This window comes from Styela clava, chromosome 15 (assembly GCF_964204865.1).
Source record: "Styela clava chromosome 15, kaStyClav1.hap1.2, whole genome shotgun sequence".
NCBI lineage: Eukaryota > Metazoa > Chordata > Ascidiacea > Stolidobranchia > Styelidae > Styela > Styela clava.
The window spans coordinates 797,605-822,246 of NC_135264.1; the positions used below are offsets into that span (position 1 = coordinate 797,605).

At 34.0% G+C, this 24,642-nt stretch overlaps 1 long non-coding RNA gene across 1 annotated transcript; it reads left to right on the plus strand.

Moving 5' to 3' along the window:
• The first annotated feature begins 1,014 nt into the window (after positions 1 to 1,014).
• Positions 1,015 to 6,023, plus strand: LOC144432409 (uncharacterized). Its single transcript, XR_013480599.1, has 3 exons — positions 1,015 to 2,498; positions 3,316 to 3,481; positions 4,286 to 6,023. It is a non-coding gene; the product is annotated as an uncharacterized LOC144432409 (long non-coding RNA).
• Positions 6,024 to 24,642: the final 18,619 nt, after the last annotated feature.

The window sequence follows — 24,642 nt, forward strand, 5'->3', positions numbered from 1 at the left end:
ACTAAATTTATTTACGCATGTTGTAAGGTATCCTAAGCTTTGAAAAATGCCCATAGCGTGGGTCCTGAACGTTGGTAGCTTTTGGTATTTAATCTTGCATCATTATTTCATCCGTCTTTGTTTCTCAGGCCGGTTTGCGATTTAGTATGACGGCATAAGGAATATAAACACTATTTTAATGAATCTAATTTGGCTGTTCGTCTATCTACGTTTGCTGACAAGTATAGAATGTAGAATTGTATAAAGGTGTTTAAATGCAGCTGAAACTCTTGCCGTGTAGTGGGCTTAAGTCTGTGGTAGTCGAAACTGCGCGAGGTAGAATTTCTCTAATATTACGAATTACATAATTTTTTGAAAGATCTTTATAATAGAATTCCTACATAAATTGTTTAACATACTAAAATTTTTGTAAAAATTCTTTTTAACACGTCAAGAAAGTTTTAGTCAAGATATTTATTTTAATTGAATATCATGAGTTGTTCGGTCTTGTTGCAGGTATTTCTCGAGCGTGAGAATCTTTAATCTTACATACACTGTTAAAAAAATTAGTAAATATACTAATTTTTCTAGTAAATTTTTACTAATTTTTCGTTAAATTTTACTTTCTACAAGAGTATTTTATTGAAATCACGTGACTTGCTTAGCTGAGCCAATCAGGGTGCTTGTTTGTTAATAGTTTACTAATGAATAGTAATTCCACTGATCAGTTAGTAATTAATATAACAGAAAAATAGTAAAAAGATTAGTATACTTAGAAAAAGTAAAAAAATCTAAGATCCTCTAATTTACGAGTAACTATTCTTTCCAATAAACGAATTTATCTACCTACGCATGCGATATAGTCACGAAGCAAATTTAAATACTCCTTTAGAATTTCATCTAAATTTTGCTCTGGTTATTAATTTGAATTAATTTTATTCTAAAATTATTTTGGTTCATCACCCAAAAATTCTGATTGTTTTGCTATTGCATTAGACAAGATAAGATATTGTTTTTATATATTATTTTTCCCGAAGTAAGCGGACCTATTTGTCCAAATATTCATCCGCAAAAACTCCACGAGGCAGGTTGCGTGCGCAGCATTTTTGATTTCGAGTTTCCTTGTGCCGCCCATCTCGGCTGGGACGCTAAGCTGTTTGGGAGCTCAGCATCGGTTGCGTGCGTATAAAAACTCAATGCGGTACGTATGTTAAGTATGCAATAGCGTGAGTCTGAGTTTGATGATTGTGTTAGCAACGGTCTGTACGGTAGGTGCGGATTTACCACGGGTAGTGGTCTGATTATTGAGGTAATGGTACTGGTACTTTTTGCAGAGATCAAAGTTTCCTATATTTTAATTCTTTCCCTTTACCGTCATAGGTCATTTAGTACCGGTAATGTGCCAATTATGACATCACTCAAATGTCACGTGCCTGTAGCCCGCGCTTTTTCTGGTTCGGGAATTAGCGAGGCTCTTTGTCGTTAGTGGATGTTTATTAGTGGATGGTTTTTGTAGCTTTTCATGCGTTAATTGAGCATGTTTGTGTTACAGTAGTAGACTTGTAGTTGGTGGACCAAAATATTCTTTAAATACCGTGTACATCAGCATCTAATGGTACCGGTACCGTACCTGTATACAGCGACATGCTTACACACTGCGTTAGTTTCGCCGTGTTACCGGTACGGTATATATCGACGACCAAGAGTAAAAATCTGAATTGACTATTTCAGTATTTGTTTCGGAATAGATGTAACTTACCGGTAGCCTATGGTGATATGATACGTTCAAACGTTACAAGTCAGTGGCGACAATAGGTACGGTACCGGTAACAGACAGATGAATTCAACTAGACTATAGCTACAAAGTCTACAAGGCGGCCATCTTGGTCGGAACGTATTTGGCGCTTTCACAATTTACACTGTATTATATATATATCCTAATACTTTTAGGACATTTTATTCTTCACAGTAAAATGACGTCATTTTGAATCTCGATTCGAGAGCTCAAAATGAACCAGAACAATTTTAGTCATTTCATATTTGATTCATGAAAAATCTTACAATATGGGGGACCGATCCTAAAGTACGAATAATTGTAACAACGGAAAATAATAAATTGAAATGACTGAAACTAAATTCGCTATTGTTGAGGTGATGGTTTAAAATAAGGATTATTTGTTTTTGGAAAAATATAAGAGGTTATAACTTATCTGAGGTTAGGCTATACTTAAATATTCTAAAGTTCTTCTATTCTTTATTTTAATCGCAAGGTCGATGACCCAACCTCTATGAAATTACCAGTACTTAGTATCATTCAATCAGAAAGTGGATCACTTACTCCGGCATTATTATTTAGGACATTGAAATATTCAACCAATAAGGAAATTTCTGAATTTATAAGTTCTTCAAAATCGGAATCAAAGAGTCTGAAAACTGAATTACCAAAATCGACTGGGGTGGTCACGTTGATCGCCTATTATTTCGGAGAGGACCTAAACCAAATATTTAAGTGTTTCCAGGTATGTTCTATGCTTTTTTTGTGTAAAGTGCTTTTTTTTGAAAGTTTTCGCATCAAGAGTAATGTAACTTCTGCACAACACTGTTCGTATAAAGTTTTGTGAGCCGACTGCAAATTAATTGGAAACTAACTGCATGATAGTGGTTAACGGATTTTTTTTGCATATTTATTCACTACTTCGCCTATTTTCAGCAAGAAACCACTTTTTCCCAGATATGAGAAGATATTCCAAAATCGTAAGTGTTAGAGGTGATCGATGTAATTGTGAATATCAGGAACAATTTCGAAATATGATATGATAGCTGTTTTCCTGTGATTAATTCTGCAACTTTTTCAAAGGCCATTTTGTGTCGTCATATACTTCTCAGTTGTGATTATTATAAAATAATATCACCAGCTTCTGTCATGCAACCTGCTTTAACTGTTGCATCACAGTATGCATTGCTTGAAATATGAAATATAATATTTCTGAAAGAACGTAATGCGCATCATAAGCCTCATCAATGTAATAAGTTCTCCCTTCGTTTTATCAGTGTTACGCTTGCTATCAACGGTGAGTGAAAATAAGAACAAATCCATGTCTGCTATTTTAGATATATAGCCAAAGCCAATTTTGAGATGACCGTACTATTATACAATTAATAATTGTGTAATTGCATATTATCAAAAAATCCCTAATCCTCCACCTCTAGTAAGTGTATTTGTTATTAGTTGGCTTTAGAAGTTGAGATAATAGGATTGATCAACCTGTCAAGTGACTTTCACTTTATTCATAAGCCTATAGATTCGAAGCTAAAGTTTACAATCTTGTGTTTCAGGTAACACGGTAGCGACTGCTGAGACTTTTTACGTCATCGCTGAACGAGAAGTGGTGTGTTCCTGTAGATCGTTTTTTGAAGCGGTAGCTTTTCAGTTTGCTTCGTTATATGTTTTCAACATAGAATATCCAAAGAAGGCCTTGCTGACGTTTGATTTTATTCAGGGGTAAGAAAAAATGTGCTAGTCTACAGTGCTGATATAATTCTTGCTGTTGACACAATGTACACGTTGTTGACGAATTACCTGTTACTTCTGTCATGTAGTGTTATTTGATGACATAAAATACAAAAAATGGGTTGTGAAAATGAAATATGTGACTGGACTTGCACAAACTCATGGTGTCCATACCCTGGGGACTGGGCCATAAGTAGGGCTGGGAATAATTTAATTAGTTAAACAGTTTTTAGGTGGTTAATAATAGTCATGATTTATTTTAACCATTCATCGGTACGGTACCGATTAATGGTTAAAATAAATCATGACTGACTGGCGGTACCACACATGTTTCCTCCTAATCTAATATGTTTTACATCCATATGTGAAAAATTAACTCACAACAATCCTATTTTAGTGAACTTCAATTTCAAACGATGTCACTGTGCTCTCCATTTTGTAGCAGGAAATTTTTGATATATTTGCAAAAAATCATTACTAATGACAGAAATTAATACAATATTTTTCAATTGCTGCATTTGCAATCGAATGTCAACGAGCGGATGAGCCTATTGCGATTAGCGACAATTGGGGGCTAGGAGGATCTGGAGCTTTCTGGTTTGGCAATTGCATTCCTGGCCCACTGACAGTTTTTTGTTTATCCCTTGGCAAGGCACGATACATTATAAATACCTGACATTTTTACTATTTTTTTCCAGTGTTTGTGTTTTTACTATTTTGGTGGTGAGATGACAGGACGTTTTCTAAATTTCATATGTGAAACCTATTCGCCATTTAAGTTCGGCCTTTTTTCAGGTTCTTCGGTGACATAAACCCCAGAGGCACTAAGTCGAAAAAAAGTAAAGGCAAAGACGTTCATGCAAAAGTAATCGGCCTTGCAAGAAGAGTGAATCTATCACAGGCGTTATATGTGCCGTTGTTAGAAATTGATGTTTAAGTAAACTTTGGTGGTGTTACTGCAGCTTACATCACTTTTGACCTTTTGACCCATCACTTTGGTCAGAGGTTTGAGTTCATGTATTTGATAGAGTTTTTCGAAGTTCGAGTTCGCAGCCCTGCTTTTGGCTGATCGATTAATTTGATAAAAAATGATTTAGCTGTGTGTTGGGTGTGAAGTCTGGATAATTTTAAACAAACTCTGCTCCGTGATCTTCTTCAACCACAAAATTTCTGGCTTCCACTCATGACTATCAACTCCCACATTTGCAAATATATGACTCCGTCTCCTGCTCAAGACTCCTTTAAAATATGAATTAAAACTCTTGACTCCCTGATCTTTTAAGATTTGACTGCTGCTATGCTAGCTGCTTTAGTGTAACTTTTTGTCCAGTTTTATCAATTTTAACATTTTCGAATTTGCAACTTCTGCAAACTCTGCTTCTAGCTCATGAGCTTTAAAAATGTCCAGTCAAACTCTATTCATAAGGGTGGATAAACTCCGACTATGATTAACTCTATAGACTCTGCAAGCTTCAAAATTTAGAACTCCCACTCATGCTCCTACCAAAATCCTCAAACTCCCGCTCTTCGACTTCACGCCCCTTGAAATCTTATCTTGAAAATTATCTTGCATAATTAACTTTAGAATTTGTCATCTTTGAAACTCTTGCCATAGCTACAAAATAGGTTGCATGATATTTCCCAAAATTTTCATTTTGAAACATTATAATTAGAGTAAAGTGCAAAAAATCGTGAAATTCTTACAATAGTCTCGTTATTATGTCACGTTTTCCAGCGTCTCATAGCCTGGTATTCAGAAATTTGATTTCAAAATAAGTTTGTCAACTAAACAACCCAGTCCTAAAACGTTTTCTTGTTTGACTTTATTTGGATCTATTGAGATAAATAAATAGACCTCGAAATGTATAGACCAGATTTCTAACAAGTGCCGATAGAAACTCAATTTTGATCCATTAAATACAGAATTCCTATGTCCTACAAGAACTTGTGCCCTCATTTTATTGCATGGATAGCCTTCAACGTCTCATAATAGGTGATTAAATTTGACTGTAGACCATATATTTTCTGAAATTTCTTTCGAAACTGTTTTACATGCCTTAAAGGCATTCAGTGTGTATTTATGGTTTTATAAAAATATCAATTGTAATAAAATGATTTTCGTTTCCAGAATCTCGTTTATTTATTTTAACTGTAATATTCTGTGTGTTTACTGTTGTGTCGTGCCAGTAAATAGCTTTGCTACTCTCGTAGTGGTTCGGTCATCGCGAGTGAGAAATTACCATCATGCTAGTATTGTTTGGTACTACTGTCGGGTAAGGTAGCTGCCATCGAGATAGTAATTTTATTTACTATTTTAAGTTAAAAAAATATTACTACTGGTGGGTAGGTTTACTGCCGTCAAAAAAGTAGTATTTTTTACAGTTTTATAGTAATTTGTGCTACCATCAATCTCTGTAAATTTACTGAAAATAATGTTCATAATACTACTGATAGGGCCTGTAAATTTTTTTACATGGGCCAGTACTTTTGCTGCCATTTTTTTTTAGTAAATTTGGAAATTTTTTTTTAACAGTGTACATTCAGAAAACGCGAGTGCGCTTCATAAAATCGAGTCAGTTGTATGGTCGTGTTATATTGTTAGAATCAGTTATATCACTTACTAAATCGTGTTTGCTGTCATTGACATTCCAAAGGTCCTAAACGCCTGTACTTTTTTAATATTTGAACTTTTGTAATCAATTTATCCTTTTTTATTCACCAGGCTGGCCATCGGTTCAGTATGACGTCAAAATTAATAGAAACATTATTTATGGAGTTATAATTTGATTGTTGATAAAAACCGATACAGACGAATACTTGCCGTTCGCTGACCAATGTGGTGTGTAGAATCGTATAAAGGTGTTTCAATTCATTGATAGAAGAGGAGATTCTGACTACAAAGATTTAGATAAGATTAATAGAAGGCGTAAGTTTTTGTGGTGTAATATTTTTTTGGGAATATAACGCTGTTGCGGAACTTTCTGATTCACATATCAACGTAATATTTTGCTCAAAATCAAATTATAGAATAAAATCACTCTATAGCTTGTAGATTCTGATATTTTTCAAAATGCTATGGTCCCGAAATCTCGTCACAAAAGGGAAATTGATTTGTTTTTAATTTTCGTTTAATTCGTATAATTTCGTATAAATTATTTCACTCCAACTTGAGCTCATGCACTCATTTATCCACTCTGAATTATCTGCGGAGAAACCCAAAGTATAATATACTATGGACTATGGTCAATAGGATAATTCCTGTGAAATGTGAGTTTGCTATTTATTTCAGGCCGGTTTGTAACTATTGAAACGCTGATGAAGTAAACTTTTAATTCGTTCCTGATATTAATAAACTTTCTTTCGTTGATATTGTATCTCATCATATCTGAAGTTATGAAGCGGTCTAACTAAACTATTGCAAACATAAAATTACCAAATTATCTTAAGTATTGAAAAAAAAAGAATCAAATCAAATGCAAGGAAGTTAGATTCGGTCTGTTCTTGTCAATGACTTAATGAATACTGGCTATGTGATTATCAGATTTTTTCAGTATTTGTTGGCGCGTTGGTCCGTTCTTCAGTTACTTAGTAAATGTTTAGTAATATCTCAGATATAATTTAGTAAATGAAAGTATGGTACATAATCTCATTGGTCACAAATAGGCTGAAATGAAAAGGTTATCCACGATAGTCATTTAGCATTTTCGCTGTATTTTCTTCATACGGTATTTTTAATGTTTCAACCTGCTAGCCAGAAATTTTTAGATATTATCGCATATACGACATACACCTTTACTATAAACTAAAGTTTTTTTTTTATTTTCCTACAACTCTTGTCTCAAGTCGACTCACCTGAAAGCTTATTCTTCTTATCTTCAGTGTTAATTCTGGATGGTGACAATAAGTAAACAGAGATTGTCACAACCATAGATTCGCGTTATGCATTGGGAAGTGTAACAATTTTTCTCGTCAAGTTCGGTTTACTGTGAATTCCCACCCGTTTACAGTCAGTGAAATACCAGACAAAATATTCTATGCTTCGAGATTTTCTTCCACGAGATTCAGCTATTTGGAATTCAATACCTCATAGTTATTTCTCAATCAAATCAACAGGAACTGCGTCAGTTGATATTTACTAACGCGCAATATTATTTTTCCCTATATATACATAGTGTCAGTATCTATTGGTATATTAGTAGTCGTCGGTAGCTTCACTTTGAGTTTTCGTGACTTTGAGCAAATTTCCAATTGAAACGTCTCAGTGTTGTGGTCGTTTTATATTATCAGCATTAATTATAGGCTATCACTTACTAAATCGCGATTGCTGTTATTGACATTCCTTGTGCCAATTTCCTTTCAACCCAATGGTTCAGCGACTTAGTTTATGTACGCATGTCTCAAGTCACCCTCAGCTATGAAAAATGTCAAAAGCGTATACGTGCTATACGTTGGTACTTTTTTGGTATTCAAATTTTCATCATTACTGTACCATTCCTTGTTTACCAAGCCGATCCAATATGAAGTCATAATGAACATAAACATTGTTTTAAAGACTTATAATTTGATTGCAGATAAAAACTGATACAGGCGATTTCCTGCTCGTCTAAATATGTATGCTGACCAACGTAGAACGTAGATTTGTAAAACGGTGTTTCAATTCATTGATGGAAGAGGAGATTCTGACTACAAAGATTTGGAGAAGAATAATGACATACGTAAGTTTTTGAGACGTACGATATTTTCGACAATAACCCTGTTTAAAGAATCTTCTCATTCACATTAAAAAGCAATCATATATGAACGTTATGTTTTGTTCAAAATCAAATTATTGACTAAAAATACTCATGTCTGTATCTTTCAGATATTGGTATTTATCCAAATGCATTACTTTCCAATTTGAAGTAGTGCCGAAATCTAGTCACAACATAAGAATTATTTTTTATTGTATTTTCCGTATAGTCAGTAATCTCTCGTCATTTTATGAAATTATATTATACTCCGTAATGAGCTTACTCACTCATTCATCCACAATTGATTACATCGCGAGCGAACACGGTTCTTCTTGTTTTGATAACATTTAAGAATGAGTTAACCTTCTACTTTCCTGGCTCACGTGAATGGAGACCATTGTCAACGTGCCCCATGCCCTGTCCCAGCCAAATCGATTTATTGTCAACTATATTCTGTTTTCAAGCAACTCGACTCAAAGCGATAAAGTGCCCATCTCGCTTTCTGTGCCTCAAAGTTTTGCCGCAATTGAATCCAATTTGAAATCGGTTTAATTCTTTCATAACAATTATTACGATGGTACTTGAAACAAAATCAAGAACATCGACATCTCGAACGTAGCCTACAGAAAACAATGAACAAACTGATTATAACATGCGGATATCCAAACAAATCTTACGGTAGTGTACAGTGGCAATTAAAATTTACAAATATCAGCACATAACTAAATGCATAAAATTATATATACTTTACTTTATTTGAGACTGATTAGATACACACCACATGTTTTAGATCCCCAGGTGACACTATCCAATAAAGTTTAATCCAAAGTGAACTCAATGTAACTTGCATGTCTAAAATATAAAAGCAGCTGTTATTTACTTAGTATAACTATAATACAGCCCTAACCTGCAGTCAAAAATTATATTTTAATTACAATCGGGCATCTCGCATTCAACCCCGATTCTAACTTCAATTCAAATTGGTATTTTTAACTGCAAAATTGAGAATACTAAAATCAATACTAAACATCAGAAACGTCTCGGAAGACTCTAACTAACAATGAACATTAAGCTAGACACTGACAATGCATCCGAGCTGCTTGCTATCAATTTGCTAATTACAGTGATTAATCAAAACACTGTCGAAATACTGCTGTGGGACACTGCGTCAGATGTTTTTCGTCGACTGCGTAACGTCATCAGATTCAGAACTGAACTGAGTCCTTATAGGGGAGCTCTCGTTCAACATAACTGTGTCTAAATAACAAGTTCAAACTATTACACTTAACGAACTAGTGTAATGAAAGACATCAGTTAGCACACAATTATTTGAATCTTTCATACCGAGACCCTGAAACTAATGGTAAAATGCGAGATTTGAGACAAACACCACGCCAAGTTTTAAAATAACAAATTAGCAATCATTCATCAAGTTAGGGTTATAAATGATTTGAAAATTTTAATTTCCGGAGTAATCAGCATTCATAACCCCAAGCCAAACCTTAACTGAATAAATACTTTCTTTAAGTTAGAGCGATGGCGGGGTTGTTTTTTGGCGCAGGATTTGTAAAAAAAAATCCAAACGTTTCACATAAAAGTTACTCAATGTTGGGTTTCTTTATTTTTGAATGAGGAACTAAGTTTTCCCTCAGTAATACTTTGCTCTGTGGAGGTTAATTAAAAACCAGACAGACTTTACTAGAGACTCCGAGAACATTTGGAACAATCTTTTGTGGAGTACGATTTTGAACTCTGCTTATAATGCGTGTCATCTGTTATTTCTCATTTGCATGTCCGGGTTCGGAGAAATATTTTACGACAGGGGCATGACTAAACAAGATCGCAACCGACGACTGTGAGCAGCAATGAGGCAATTCCTGAACCTGCAAAACGCGGTTGAAAGTCGTTCCATGCGGCAAAAAATCACTTTCAGCTTTTAGTACTTTTGTCTGTTCAGTTGTCCTACCGACGCACATAAAAGTTTATATCAAGAAACATAGTAAAACAATAATACGCTTTAATAATACGATACCTGTACTCGTTTCTTGATATTGAAGAAAAATGTTCGATTCCTCTTACATTGCAAACTCTGTTTCATCAAATTTTTAATAATTCTGGATTGTGACAATAAATAAAATGAAATTAGTGGTCGTCGTTATCCTAACTTTGAGATCATTTTTTGAGTATGTTCTCGTGAGTTTGCTTTGAGCAAATTTACAATGAAAACGTGTCAGTGTTATGGACGTGTTATATTGCCAGCATTAGTTGTAGGATAGGCTATCACTTACTAAATCGCGATTGCTCTCATTTAACATTGTTTGTGCCAAGTTCTTTTAACCAAACGTTTCAGTGACTAAATTTATTTACGCATGTTGTAAGGTATCCTAAGCTTTGAAAAATGCCCATAGCGTGGGTCCTGAACGTTGGTAGCTTTTGGTATTTAATCTTGCATCATTATTTCATCCGTCTTTGTTTCTCAGGCCGGTTTGCGATTTAGTATGACGGCATAAGGAATATAAACACTATTTTAATGAATCTAATTTGGCTGTTCGTCTATCTACGTTTGCTGACAAGTATAGAATGTAGAATTGTATAAAGGTAATTAAATGCAGCTGAAACTCTTGCCGTGTAGTGGGCTTAAGTCTGTGGTAGTCGAAACTGCGCGAGGTAGAATTTCTCTAATATTACGAATTACATAATTTTTTGAAAGATCTTTATAATAGAATTCCTACATAAATTGTTTAACATACTAAAATTTTTGTAAAAATTCTTTTTAACACGTCAAGAAAGTTTTAGTCAAGATATTTATTTTAATTGAATATCATGAGTTGTTCGGTCTTGTTGCAGGTATTTCTCGAGCGTGAGAATCTTTAATCTTACATATATACATTCAGAAAACGCGAGTGCGCTTCATAAAATCGAGTCAGTTGTATGGTCGTGTTATATTGTTAGAATCAGTTATATCACTTACTAAATCGTGTTTGCTGTCATTGACATTCCAAAGGTCCTAAACGCCTGTACTTTTTTAATATTTGAACTTTTGTAATCAATTTATCCTTTTTTATTCACCAGGCTGGCCATCGGTTCAGTATGACGTCAAAATTAATAGAAACATTATTTATGGAGTTATAATTTGATTGTTGATAAAAACCGATACAGACGAATACTTGCCGTTCGCTGACCAATGTGGTGTGTAGAATCGTATAAAGGTGTTTCAATTCATTGATAGAAGAGGAGATTCTGACTACAAAGATTTAGATAAGATTAATAGAAGGCGTAAGTTTTTGTGGTGTAATATTTTTTTGGGAATATAACGCTGTTGAGGAACTTTCTGATTCACATATCAACGTAATATTTTGCTCAAAATCAAATTATAGAATAAAATCACTCTATAGCTTGTAGATTCTGATATTTTTCAAAATGCTATGGTCCCGAAATCTCGTCACAAAAGGGAAATTGATTTGTTTTTAATTTTCGTTTAATTCGTATAATTTCGTATAAATTATTTCACTCCAACTTGAGCTCATGCACTCATTTATCCACTCTGAATTATCTGCGGAGAAACCCAAAGTATAATATACTATGGACTATGGTCAATAGGATAATTCCTGTGAAATGTGAGTTTGCTATTTATTTCAGGCCGGTTTGTAACTATTGAAACGCTGATGAAGTAAACTTTTAATTCGTTCCTGATATTAATAAACTTTCTTTCGTTGATATTGTATCTCATCATATCTGAAGTTATGAAGCGGTCTAACTAAACTATTGCAAACATAAAATTACCAAATTATCTTAAGTATTGAAAAAAAAAGAATCAAATCAAATGCAAGGAAGTTAGATTCGGTCTGTTCTTGTCAATGACTTAATGAATACTGGCTATGTGATTATCAGATTTTTTCAGTATTTGTTGGCGCGTTGGTCCGTTCTTCAGTTACTTAGTAAATGTTTAGTAATATCTCAGATATAATTTAGTAAATGAAAGTATGGTACATAATCTCATTGGTCACAAATAGGCTGAAATGAAAAGGTTATCCACGATAGTCATTTAGCATTTTCGCTGTATTTTCTTCATACGGTATTTTTAATGTTTCAACCTGCTAGCCAGAAATTTTTAGATATTATCGCATATACGACATACACCTTTACTATAAACTAAAGTTTTTTTTTTATTTTCCTACAACTCTTGTCTCAAGTCGACTCACCTGAAAGCTTATTCTTCTTATCTTCAGTGTTAATTCTGGATGGTGACAATAAGTAAACAGAGATTGTCACAACCATAGATTCGCGTTATGCATTGGGAAGTGTAACAATTTTTCTCGTCAAGTTCGGTTTACTGTGAATTCCCACCCGTTTACAGTCAGTGAAATACCAGACAAAATATTCTATGCTTCGAGATTTTCTTCCACGAGATTCAGCTATTTGGAATTCAATACCTCATAGTTATTTCTCAATCAAATCAACAGGAACTGCGTCAGTTGATATTTACTAACGCGCAATATTATTTTTCCCTATATATACATAGTGTCAGTATCTATTGGTATATTAGTAGTCGTCGGTAGCTTCACTTTGAGTTTTCGTGACTTTGAGCAAATTTCCAATTGAAACGTCTCAGTGTTGTGGTCGTTTTATATTATCAGCATTAATTATAGGCTATCACTTACTAAATCGCGATTGCTGTTATTGACATTCCTTGTGCCAATTTCCTTTCAACCCAATGGTTCAGCGACTTAGTTTATGTACGCATGTCTCAAGTCACCCTCAGCTATGAAAAATGTCAAAAGCGTATACGTGCTATACGTTGGTACTTTTTTGGTATTCAAATTTTCATCATTACTGTACCATTCCTTGTTTACCAAGCCGATCCAATATGAAGTCATAATGAACATAAACATTGTTTTAAAGACTTATAATTTGATTGCAGATAAAAACTGATACAGGCGATTTCCTGCTCGTCTAAATATGTATGCTGACCAACGTAGAACGTAGATTTGTAAAACGGTGTTTCAATTCATTGATGGAAGAGGAGATTCTGACTACAAAGATTTGGAGAAGAATAATGACATACGTAAGTTTTTGAGACGTACGATATTTTCGACAATAACCCTGTTTAAAGAATCTTCTCATTCACATTAAAAAGCAATCATATATGAACGTTATGTTTTGTTCAAAATCAAATTATTGACTAAAAATACTCATGTCTGTATCTTTCAGATATTGGTATTTATCCAAATGCATTACTTTCCAATTTGAAGTAGTGCCGAAATCTAGTCACAACATAAGAATTATTTTTTATTGTATTTTCCGTATAGTCAGTAATCTCTCGTCATTTTATGAAATTATATTATACTCCGTAATGAGCTTACTCACTCATTCATCCACAATTGATTACATCGCGAGCGAACACGGTTCTTCTTGTTTTGATAACATTTAAGAATGAGTTAACCTTCTACTTTCCTGGCTCACGTGAATGGAGACCATTGTCAACGTGCCCCATGCCCTGTCCCAGCCAAATCGATTTATTGTCAACTATATTCTGTTTTCAAGCAACTCGACTCAAAGCGATAAAGTGCCCATCTCGCTTTCTGTGCCTCAAAGTTTTGCCGCAATTGAATCCAATTTGAAATCGGTTTAATTCTTTCATAACAATTATTACGATGGTACTTGAAACAAAATCAAGAACATCGACATCTCGAACGTAGCCTACAGAAAACAATGAACAAACTGATTATAACATGCGGATATCCAAACAAATCTTACGGTAGTGTACAGTGGCAATTAAAATTTACAAATATCAGCACATAACTAAATGCATAAAATTATATATACTTTACTTTATTTGAGACTGATTAGATACACACCACATGTTTTAGATCCCCAGGTGACACTATCCAATAAAGTTTAATCCAAAGTGAACTCAATGTAACTTGCATGTCTAAAATATAAAAGCAGCTGTTATTTACTTAGTATAACTATAATACAGCCCTAACCTGCAGTCAAAAATTATATTTTAATTACAATCGGGCATCTCGCATTCAACCCCGATTCTAACTTCAATTCAAATTGGTATTTTTAACTGCAAAATTGAGAATACTAAAATCAATACTAAACATCAGAAACGTCTCGGAAGACTCTAACTAACAATGAACATTAAGCTAGACACTGACAATGCATCCGAGCTGCTTGCTATCAATTTGCTAATTACAGTGATTAATCAAAACACTGTCGAAATACTGCTGTGGGACACTGCGTCAGATGTTTTTCGTCGACTGCGTAACGTCATCAGATTCAGAACTGAACTGAGTCCTTATAGGGGAGCTCTCGTTCAACATAACTGTGTCTAAATAACAAGTTCAAACTATTACACTTAACGAACTAGTGTAATGAAAGACATCAGTTAGCACACAATTATTTGAATCTTTCATACCGAGACCCTGAAACTAATGGTAAAATGCGAGATTTGAGACAAACACCACGCCAAGTTTTAAAATAACAAATTAGCAATCATTCATCAAGTTAGGGTTATAAATGATTTGAAAATTTTAATTTCCGGAGTAATCAGCATTCATAACCCCAAGCCAAACCTTAACTGAATAAATACTTTCTTTAAGTTAGAGCGATGGCGGGGTTGTTTTTTGGCGCAGGATTTGAAAAAAAAAATCCAAACGTTTCACATAAAAGTTACTCAATGTTGGGTTTCTTTATTTTTGAATGAGGAACTAAGTTTTCCCTCAGTAATACTTTGCTCTGTGGAGGTTAATTAAAAACCAGACAGACTTTACTAGAGACTCCGAGAACATTTGGAACAATCTTTTGTGGAGTACGATTTTGAACTCTGCTTATAATGCGTGTCATCTGTTATTTCTCATTTGCATGTCCGGGTTCGGAGAAATATTTTACGACAGGGGCATGACTAAACAAGATCGCAACCGACGACTGTGAGCAGCAATGAGGCAATTCCTGAACCTGCAAAACGCGGTTGAAAGTCGTTCCATGCGGCAAAAAATCACTTTCAGCTTTTAGTACTTTTGTCTGTTCAGTTGACCTACCGACGCACATAAAAGTTTATATCAAGAAACATAGTAAAACAAAAATACGCTTTAATAATACGATACCTGTACTCGTTTCTTGATATTGAAGAAAAATGTTCGATTCCTCTTACATTGCAAACTCTGTTTCATCAAATTTTTAATAATTCTGGATTGTGACAATAAATAAAATGAAATTAGTGGTCGTCGTTATCCTAACTTTGAGATCATTTTTTGAGTATGTTCTCGTGAGTTTGCTTTGAGCAAATTTACAATGAAAACGTGTCAGTGTTATGGACGTGTTATATTGCCAGCATTAGTTGTAGGATAGGCTATCACTTACTAAATCGCGATTGCTCTCATTTAACATTGTTTGTGCCAAGTTCTTTTAACCAAACGTTTCAGTGACTAAATTTATTTACGCATGTTGTAAGGTATCCTAAGCTTTGAAAAATGCCCATAGCGTGGGTCCTGAACGTTGGTAGCTTTTGGTATTTAATCTTGCATCATTATTTCATCCGTCTTTGTTTCTCAGGCCGGTTTGCGATTTAGTATGACGGCATAAGGAATATAAACACTATTTTAATGAATCTAATTTGGCTGTTCGTCTATCTACGTTTGCTGACAAGTATAGAATGTAGAATTGTATAAAGGTAATTAAATGCAGCTGAAACTCTTGCCGTGTAGTGGGCTTAAGTCTGTGGTAGTCGAAACTGCGCGAGGTAGAATTTCTCTAATATTACGAATTACATAATTTTTTGAAAGATCTTTATAATAGAATTCCTACATAAATTGTTTAACATACTAAAATTTTTGTAAAAATTCTTTTTAACACGTCAAGAAAGTTTTAGTCAAGATATTTATTTTAATTGAATATCATGAGTTGTTCGGTCTTGTTGCAGGTATTTCTCGAGCGTGAGAATCTTTAATCTTACATATATACATTCAGAAAACGCGAGTGCGCTTCATAAAATCGAGTCAGTTGTATGGTCGTGTTATATTGTTAGAATCAGTTATATCACTTACTAAATCGTGTTTGCTGTCATTGACATTCCAAAGGTCCTAAACGCCTGTACTTTTTTAATATTTGAACTTTTGTAATCAATTTATCCTTTTTTATTCACCAGGCTGGCCATCGGTTCAGTATGACGTCAAAATTAATAGAAACATTATTTATGGAGTTATAATTTGATTGTTGATAAAAACCGATACAGACGAATACTTGCCGTTCGCTGACCAATGTGGTGTGTAGAATCGTATAAAGGTGTTTCAATTCATTGATAGAAGAGGAGATTCTGACTACAAAGATTTAGATAAGATTAATAGAAGGCGTAAGTTTTTGTGGTGTAATATTTTTTTGGGAATATAACGCTGTTGAGGAACTTTCTGATTCACATATCAACGTAATATTTTGCTCAAAATCAAATTATAGAATAAAATCACTCTATAGCTTGTAGATTCTGATATTTTTCAAAATGCTATGGTCCCGAAATCTCGTCACAAAAGGGAAATTGATTTGTTTTTAATTTTCGTTTAATTCGTATAATTTCGTATAAATTATTTCACTCCAACTTGAGCTCATGCACTCATTTATCCACTCTGAATTATCTGCGGAGAAACCCAAAGTATAATATACTATGGACTATGGTCAATAGGATAATTCCTGTGAAATGTGAGTTTGCTATTTATTTCAGGCCGGTTTGTAACTATTGAAACGCTGATGAAGTAAACTTTTAATTCGTTCCTGATATTAATAAACTTTCTTTCGTTGATATTGTATCTCATCATATCTGAAGTTATGAAGCGGTCTAACTAAACTATTGCAAACATAAAATTACCAAATTATCTTAAGTATTGAAAAAAAAAGAATCAAATCAAATGCAAGGAAGTTAGATTCGGTCTGTTCTTGTCAATGACTTAATGAATACTGGCTATGTGATTATCAGATTTTTTCAGTATTTGTTGGCGCGTTGGTCCGTTCTTCAGTTACTTAGTAAATGTTTAGTAATATCTCAGATATAATTTAGTAAATGAAAGTATGGTACATAATCTCATTGGTCACAAATAGGCTGAAATGAAAAGGTTATCCACGATAGTCATTTAGCATTTTCGCTGTATTTTCTTCATACGGTATTTTTAATGTTTCAACCTGCTAGCCAGAAATTTTTAGATATTATCGCATATACGACATACACCTTTACTATAAACTAAAGTTTTTTTTTTATATTCCTACAACTCTTGTCTCAAGTCGACTCACCTGAAAGCTTATTCTTCTTATCTTCAGTGTTAATTCTGGATGGTGACAATAAGTAAACAGAAATTGTCACAACCATAGATTCGCGTTATGCATTGGGAAGTGTAACAATTTTTCTCGTCAAGTTCGGTTTACTGTGAATTCCCACCCGTTTACAGTCAGTGAAATACTAGACAAAATATTCTATGCTTCGAGATTTTCTTCCACGAGATTCAGCTATTTGGAATTCAATACCTCATAGTTATTTCTCAATCAAATCAACAGGAACTGCGTCAGTTGATATTTACTAACGCGCAATATTATTTTTCCCTATATATACATAGTGTCAGTATCTATTGGTATATTAGTAGTCGTCGGTAGCTTCACTTTGAGTTTTCGTGACTTTGAGCAAATTTCCAATTGAAACGTCTCAGTGTTGTGGTCGTTTTATATTATCAGCATTAATTATAGGCTATCACTTACTAAATCGCGATTGCTGTTATTGACATTCCTTGTGCCAATTTCCTTTCAACCCAATGGTTCAGCGACTTAGTTTATGTACGCATGTCTCAAGTCACCCTCAGCTATGAAAAATGTCAAAAGCGTATACGTGCTATACGTTGGTACTTTTTTGGTATTCAAATTTTCATCATTACTGTACCATTCCTTGTTTACCAAGCCGATCCAATATGAAGTCATAATGAACATAAACATTGTTTTAAAGACTTATAATTTGATTGCAGATAAAAACTGATACAGGCGATTTCCTGCTCGTCTAAATATGTATGCTGACCAACGTAGAACGTAGATTTGTAAAACGGTGTTTCAATTCATTGATGGAAGAGGAGATTCTGACTACAAAGATTTGGAGAAGAATAATGACATACGTAAGTTTTTGAGACGTACGATATTTTCGACAATAACCCTGTTTAAAGAATCTTCTCATTCACATTAAAAAGCAATCATATATGAACGTTATGTTTTGTTCAAAATCAAATTATTGACTAAAAATACTCATGTCTGTATCTTTCAGATATTGGTATTTATCCAAATGCATTACTTTCCAATTTGAAGTAGTGCCGAAATCTAGTCACAACATAAGAATTATTTTTTATTGTATTTTCCGTATAGTCAGTAATCTCTCGTCATTTTATGAAATTATATTATACTCCGTAATGAGCTTACTCACTCATTCATCCACAATTGATTACATCGCGAGCGAACACGGTTCTTCTTGTTTTGATAACATTTAAGAATGAGTTAACCTTCTACTTTCCTGGCTCACGTGAATGGAGACCATTGTCAACGTGCCCCATGCCCTGTCCCAGCCAAATCGATTTATTGTCAACTATATTCTGTTTTCAAGCAACTCGACTCAAAGCGATAAAGTGCCCATCTCGCTTTCTGTGCCTCAAAGTTTTGCCGCAATTGAATCCAATTTGAAATCGGTTTAATTCTTTCATAACAATTATTACGATGGTACTTGAAACAAAATCAAGAACATCGACATCTCGAACGTAGCCTACAGAAAACAATGAACAAACTGATTATAACATGCGGATATCCAAACAAATCTTACGGTAGTGTACAGTGGCAATTAAAATTTACAAATATCAGCACATAACTAAATGCATAAAATTATATATACTTTACTTTATTTGAGACTGATTAGATACACACCACATGTTTTAGATCCCCAGGTGACACTATCCAATAAAGTTTAATCCAAAGTGAACTCAATGTAACTTGCATGTCTAAAATATAAAAGCAGCTGTTATTTACTTAGTATAACTATAATACAGCCCTAACCTGCAGTCAAAAATTATATTTTAATTACAATCGGGCATCTCGCATTCAACCCCGATTCTAACTTCAATTCAAATTGGTATTTTTAACTGCAAAATTGAGAATACTAAAATCAATACTAAACATCAGAAACGTCTCGGAAGACTCTAACTAACAATGAACATTAAGCTAGACACTGACAATGCATCCGAGCTGCTTGCTATCAATTTGCTAATTACAGTGATTAATCAAAACACTGTCGAAATACTGCTGTGGGACACTGCGTCAGATGTTTTTCGTCGACTGCGTAACGTCATCAGATTCAGAACTGAACTGAGTCCTTATAGGGGAGCTCTCGTTCAACATAACTGTGTCTAAATAACAAGTTCAAACTATTACACCCAACGAACTAGTGTAATGAAAGACATCAGTTAGCACATAATTATTTGAATCTTTCATACCGAGACCCTGAAACTAATGGTAAAATGCGAGATTTGAGACAAACACCACGCCAAGTTTTAAAATAACAAATTAGCAATCATTCATCAAGTTAGGGTTATAAATGATTTGAAAATTTTAATTTCCGGAGTAATCAGCATTCTTAACCCCAAGCCAAACCTTAACTGAATAAATACTTTCTTTAAGTTAGAGCGATGGCGGGGTTATTTTTTGGCGCAGGATTTGAAAAAAAAAATCCAAACGTTTCACATAAAAGTTACTCAATGTTGGGTTTCTTTATTTTTGAATGAGGAACTAAGTTTTCCCTCAGTAATACTTTGCTCTGTGGAGGTTAATTAAAAACCAGACAGACTTTACTAGAAACTCCGAGAACATTTGGAACAATCTTTTGTGGAGTACGATTTTGAACTCTGCTCATAATGCGTGTCATCTGCTATTTCTCATTTGCATGTCCGGGTTCGGAGAAATATTTTACGACAGGCGCATCTATGACTAAACAAGATCGCAACCGACGACTGTGAGCAGCAATGAGGCAATTCCTGAACCTGCAAAACGCGGTTGAAAGTCGTTCCATGCGGCAAAAAATCACTTTGAGCTTTTAGTACTTTTGTCTGTTCAGTTGACCTACCGACGCACATAAAAGTTTATATCAAGAAACATAGTAAAACAATAATACGCTTTAATAATACGATACCTGTACTCGTTTCTTGATATTGAAGAAAAATGTTCGATTCCTCTTACATTGCAAACTCTGTTTCATCAAATTTTTAATAATTCTGGATTGTGACAATAAATAAAATGAAATTAGTGGTCGTCGTTATCCTAACTTTGAGATCATTTTTTGAGTATGTTCTCGTGAGTTTGCTTTGAGCAAATTTACAATGAAAACGTGTCAGTGTTAGGGACGTGTTATATTGCCAGCATTAGTTGTAGGATAGGCTATCACTTACTAAATCGCGATTGCTCTCATTCAACATTGTTTGTGCCAAGTTCTTTTAACCCAACGTTTCAGTGACTAAATTTATTTACGCATGTTGTAAGGTATCCTAAGCTGTGAAAAATGCCAATAGCGTGGGTCCTGAACGTTGGTAGCTTTTGGTATTTAATCTTGCATCATTATTTCATCCTTCTTTGTTTCTCAGGCCGGTTTGCGATTTAGTATGACGGCATAATGGATATAAACACTATTTTAATGAATCTAATTTGGCTTGGTGTTTAAATGCAGCTGAAACTCTTGCCGTGTAGTGGGCTTAAGTCTGTGGTAGTCGAAACTGGGCGAGGTAGAATTTCTCTAATATTACGAATTACATAATTTTTTGAAAGATCTTTATAATAGAATTCCTACATAAATTGTTTAACATACTAAAATTTTTGTAAAAATTCTATTTAACACGTCAAGAAAGTTTTATTCAAGATATTTATTTTAATTGAATATTATGAGTTGTTCGGTCTTGTTGCAGGTATTTCTCGAGCGTGAGAATCTTTAATCTTACATACATTCAGAAAACGCGAGTGCGCTTCATAAAATCGAGTCAGTTGTATGGTCGTGTTATATTGTTAGAATCAGTTATATCACTTACTAAATCGTGTTTGCTGTCATTGACATTCCAAAGGTCCTAAACGCCTGTACTTTTTTAATATTTAAACTTTTGTAATCAATTTATCCTTTTTTATTCACCAGGCTGGCCATCGGTTCAGTATGACGTCAAAATTAATAGAAACATTATTTATGGAGTTATAATTTGATTGTTGATGAAAACCGATACAGACGAATACTTGCCGTTCGCTGACCAATGTGGTGTGTAGAATCGTATAAAGGTGTTTCAATTCATTGATAGAAGAGGAGATTCTGACTACAAAGATTTAGAGAAGATTAATGGGAGGCGTAAGTTTTTGTGGTGTAATATTTTTTTGGGAAAATAACGCTGTTAAGGAACCTTCTGATTCACATATCAACGTAATGTTTTGCTCAAAATCAAATTATAGAATAAATTCACTCTATAGCTTGTAAATTCTGATATTTTTCAAAATGCTGTGGTCCCGAAATCTCGTCACAAAAGGGAAATATATTTGTTTTTAATTTTCGTTTAATTCGTATAATTTCGTATAAATTATTTCACTCCAACTTGAGCTCATGCACTCATTTATCCACTCTGAATTATCTGCGGAGAAACCCAAAGTATAATATACTATGGACTATGGTCAATAGGATAATTCCGGTGAAATTTGAGTTTGCTATTTATTTCAGGCCGGTTTGTCATTATTGAAACGCTAATGAAGTAAACTTTTAATTCGTTCCTGATATTAATAAACTTTCTTTCGTTGATATAGTATCTCATCATATCTGAAGTTATGAAGCGGTCTAACTAAACTATTGAAACATAAAATTACCAAATTATCTTAAGTATTGAAAAAAAAATGAATCATCTCAAATGCAAGGAAGTTAGATTCGGTCTGTTCCTGTCAATGACCTAACGGTAACTTAATGAATACTGGCTATGTGATTATCAGATTTTTTCAGTATTTGTTGGCGCGTTGGTCCGTTCTTTAGTTACTTAGTAAATGTTTAGTAATATCTCAGATATAATTTAGTAAATGAAAGTATGGTACATAATCTCATTGGTCACAAATAGGCTGAAATGAAAAAGTTATCCACGATAGTCATTTAGCATTTTCACTGTATTTTCTTCATACGGTATTTTTATTGTTTCAACCTGCTTGCCAGAAATTTTTAGATATTATCGCATATACGACATACACCTTTACTATAAACTAAGGTTTTTATTTTTATTTTCCTACAACTCTTGTCTCAAGTCGACTTACCTGAAAGCTTATTCTTCTTATCTTCAGTGTTAATTCTGGATGATGACAATAGGTAAACAAAACCATAATTCGCGTTATGCATTGGGATGTCTAACAATGTTTATCGTCAAGTTTGGTTTACTGTGAATTCTCACCCGTTTACAGTCAGTGAAATACCAGAAAAAATATTCTATGCTTCGAGATTTTCTTCCACGAGATTCAGCTATTTGGAATTCAATACCTCTTTGTTATTTCTCAATCAAATCAACAGGAACTGCGTCAGTTGATATTTACTAACGCGCATTACCATTATTCTATATATATACATAGTGTCAGTATCTATTGGTATATTAGTAGTCGTCGGTAGCTTCACTTTGAGTTTTCGTGACTTTGAGAAAATTTCCAATTGAAACGTCTCAGTGTTGTGGTCGTTTTATATTATCAGCATTAATTATAGGCTATCACTTACTAAATCGCGATTGCTGTTACTGACATTCATTGTGCCAATTTCCTTTCAACCCAATGGTTCAGTGACTGAATTTATTTACGCATGTCTCAAGTCACCCTCAGCTGTGAAAAATGTCAAAAGCGTATACGTGCTATACGTTGGTACTTTTTTGGTATTAAAATTTTCATCATTACTGTACCATTCCTTGCTTACCAAGCCAATCCAATATGACGTCATAATGAACATAAACATTGTTTTAAAGACTTATAATTTGATTGCAGATAAGAAACGATACAGGCGAAATCCTCGTCTAAATATGTATGCTGATCAACGTAGAATGTAGATTTGTATAACGGTGTTTCAATTCATTGATGGAAGAGGAGATTCTGACTACAAATGTTTGCAGAAGAATAATGACATACGTAAGTTTTTGAGACGTACGATATTTTCGACACAAAACCCTGTTTAAAGAATTTTCTTATTCACATTAAAAAGCAATCATATATGAAAGTTATGTTTTGTTCAAAATCAAATTATTGACTAAAAATACTCATGTCTGTATCTTTCAGATATTGGTATTTATCCAAATGCATTACTTTCCAATTTGAAGTAGTCCCGAAATTTAGTCACAACATAAGAATTATTTTTGATTGTATTTTCCGTATAGTCAGTAATCTCTCGTCATTTTATGAAATTATATTATACTCCGTAATGAGCTTACTCACTCATTCATCCACACTTGATTACATCGCGAGCGAACACGGTTCTTCTTGTTTTGATAACGTTTAAGAATGAGTTAACCTTCTACTTTCCTGGCTCACGTGAATGGAGACCATTGTCAACGTGTCCCATGCCCTGTCCCAGCCAAATCGATTTATTGTCAACTATATTCAGTTTTCAAGCAACTCGACTCAAAGCGATAAAGTGCCCATCTCGCTTTCTGTGCCTCAAAGTTTTGCCGCAATTGAATCCAATTTGAAATCGGTTTAATTCTTTCATAACAATTATTACGATGGTACTTGAAACAAAATCAAGAACATCGACATCTCGAACGTAGCCTACAGAAAACAATGAACAAACTGATTATAACATGCGGATATCCAAACAAATCTTACAGTAGTGTACAGTGGCAATTAAAATTTACAAATATCAGCACATAACTAAATGCATAAAATTATATATACTTTACTTTATTTGAGACTGATTAGATACATACCACATGTTTTAGATCCCCAGGTGTCAGGTGACACTATCCAATAAAGTTTAATCCAAAGTGAACTCAATGTAACTTGCATGTCTAAAATATAAAAGCAGCTGTTATTTACTAGGTATAACTATAATACAGCCCTAACCTGCAGTCAAAAATTATATTTTAATTACAATCGGGCATCTCGCATTCAACCCCGATTCTAACTTCAATCCAAATTGGTATTTTTAACTGCAAAATTGAGAATACTAAAACCAATACTAAACATCAGAAACGTCTCGGAAGACTCTAACTAACAATGAACATTAAGCTAGACACTGACAATGCATCCGAGCTGCTTGCTATCAATTTGCTAATTACAGTGATTAATCGAAACACTGTCGAAATACTGCTATGGGACACTGCGTCAGATGATTGTCGTCGACTGCGTAACGTCACCAGATTCAGAACTGAACTGAGAGGG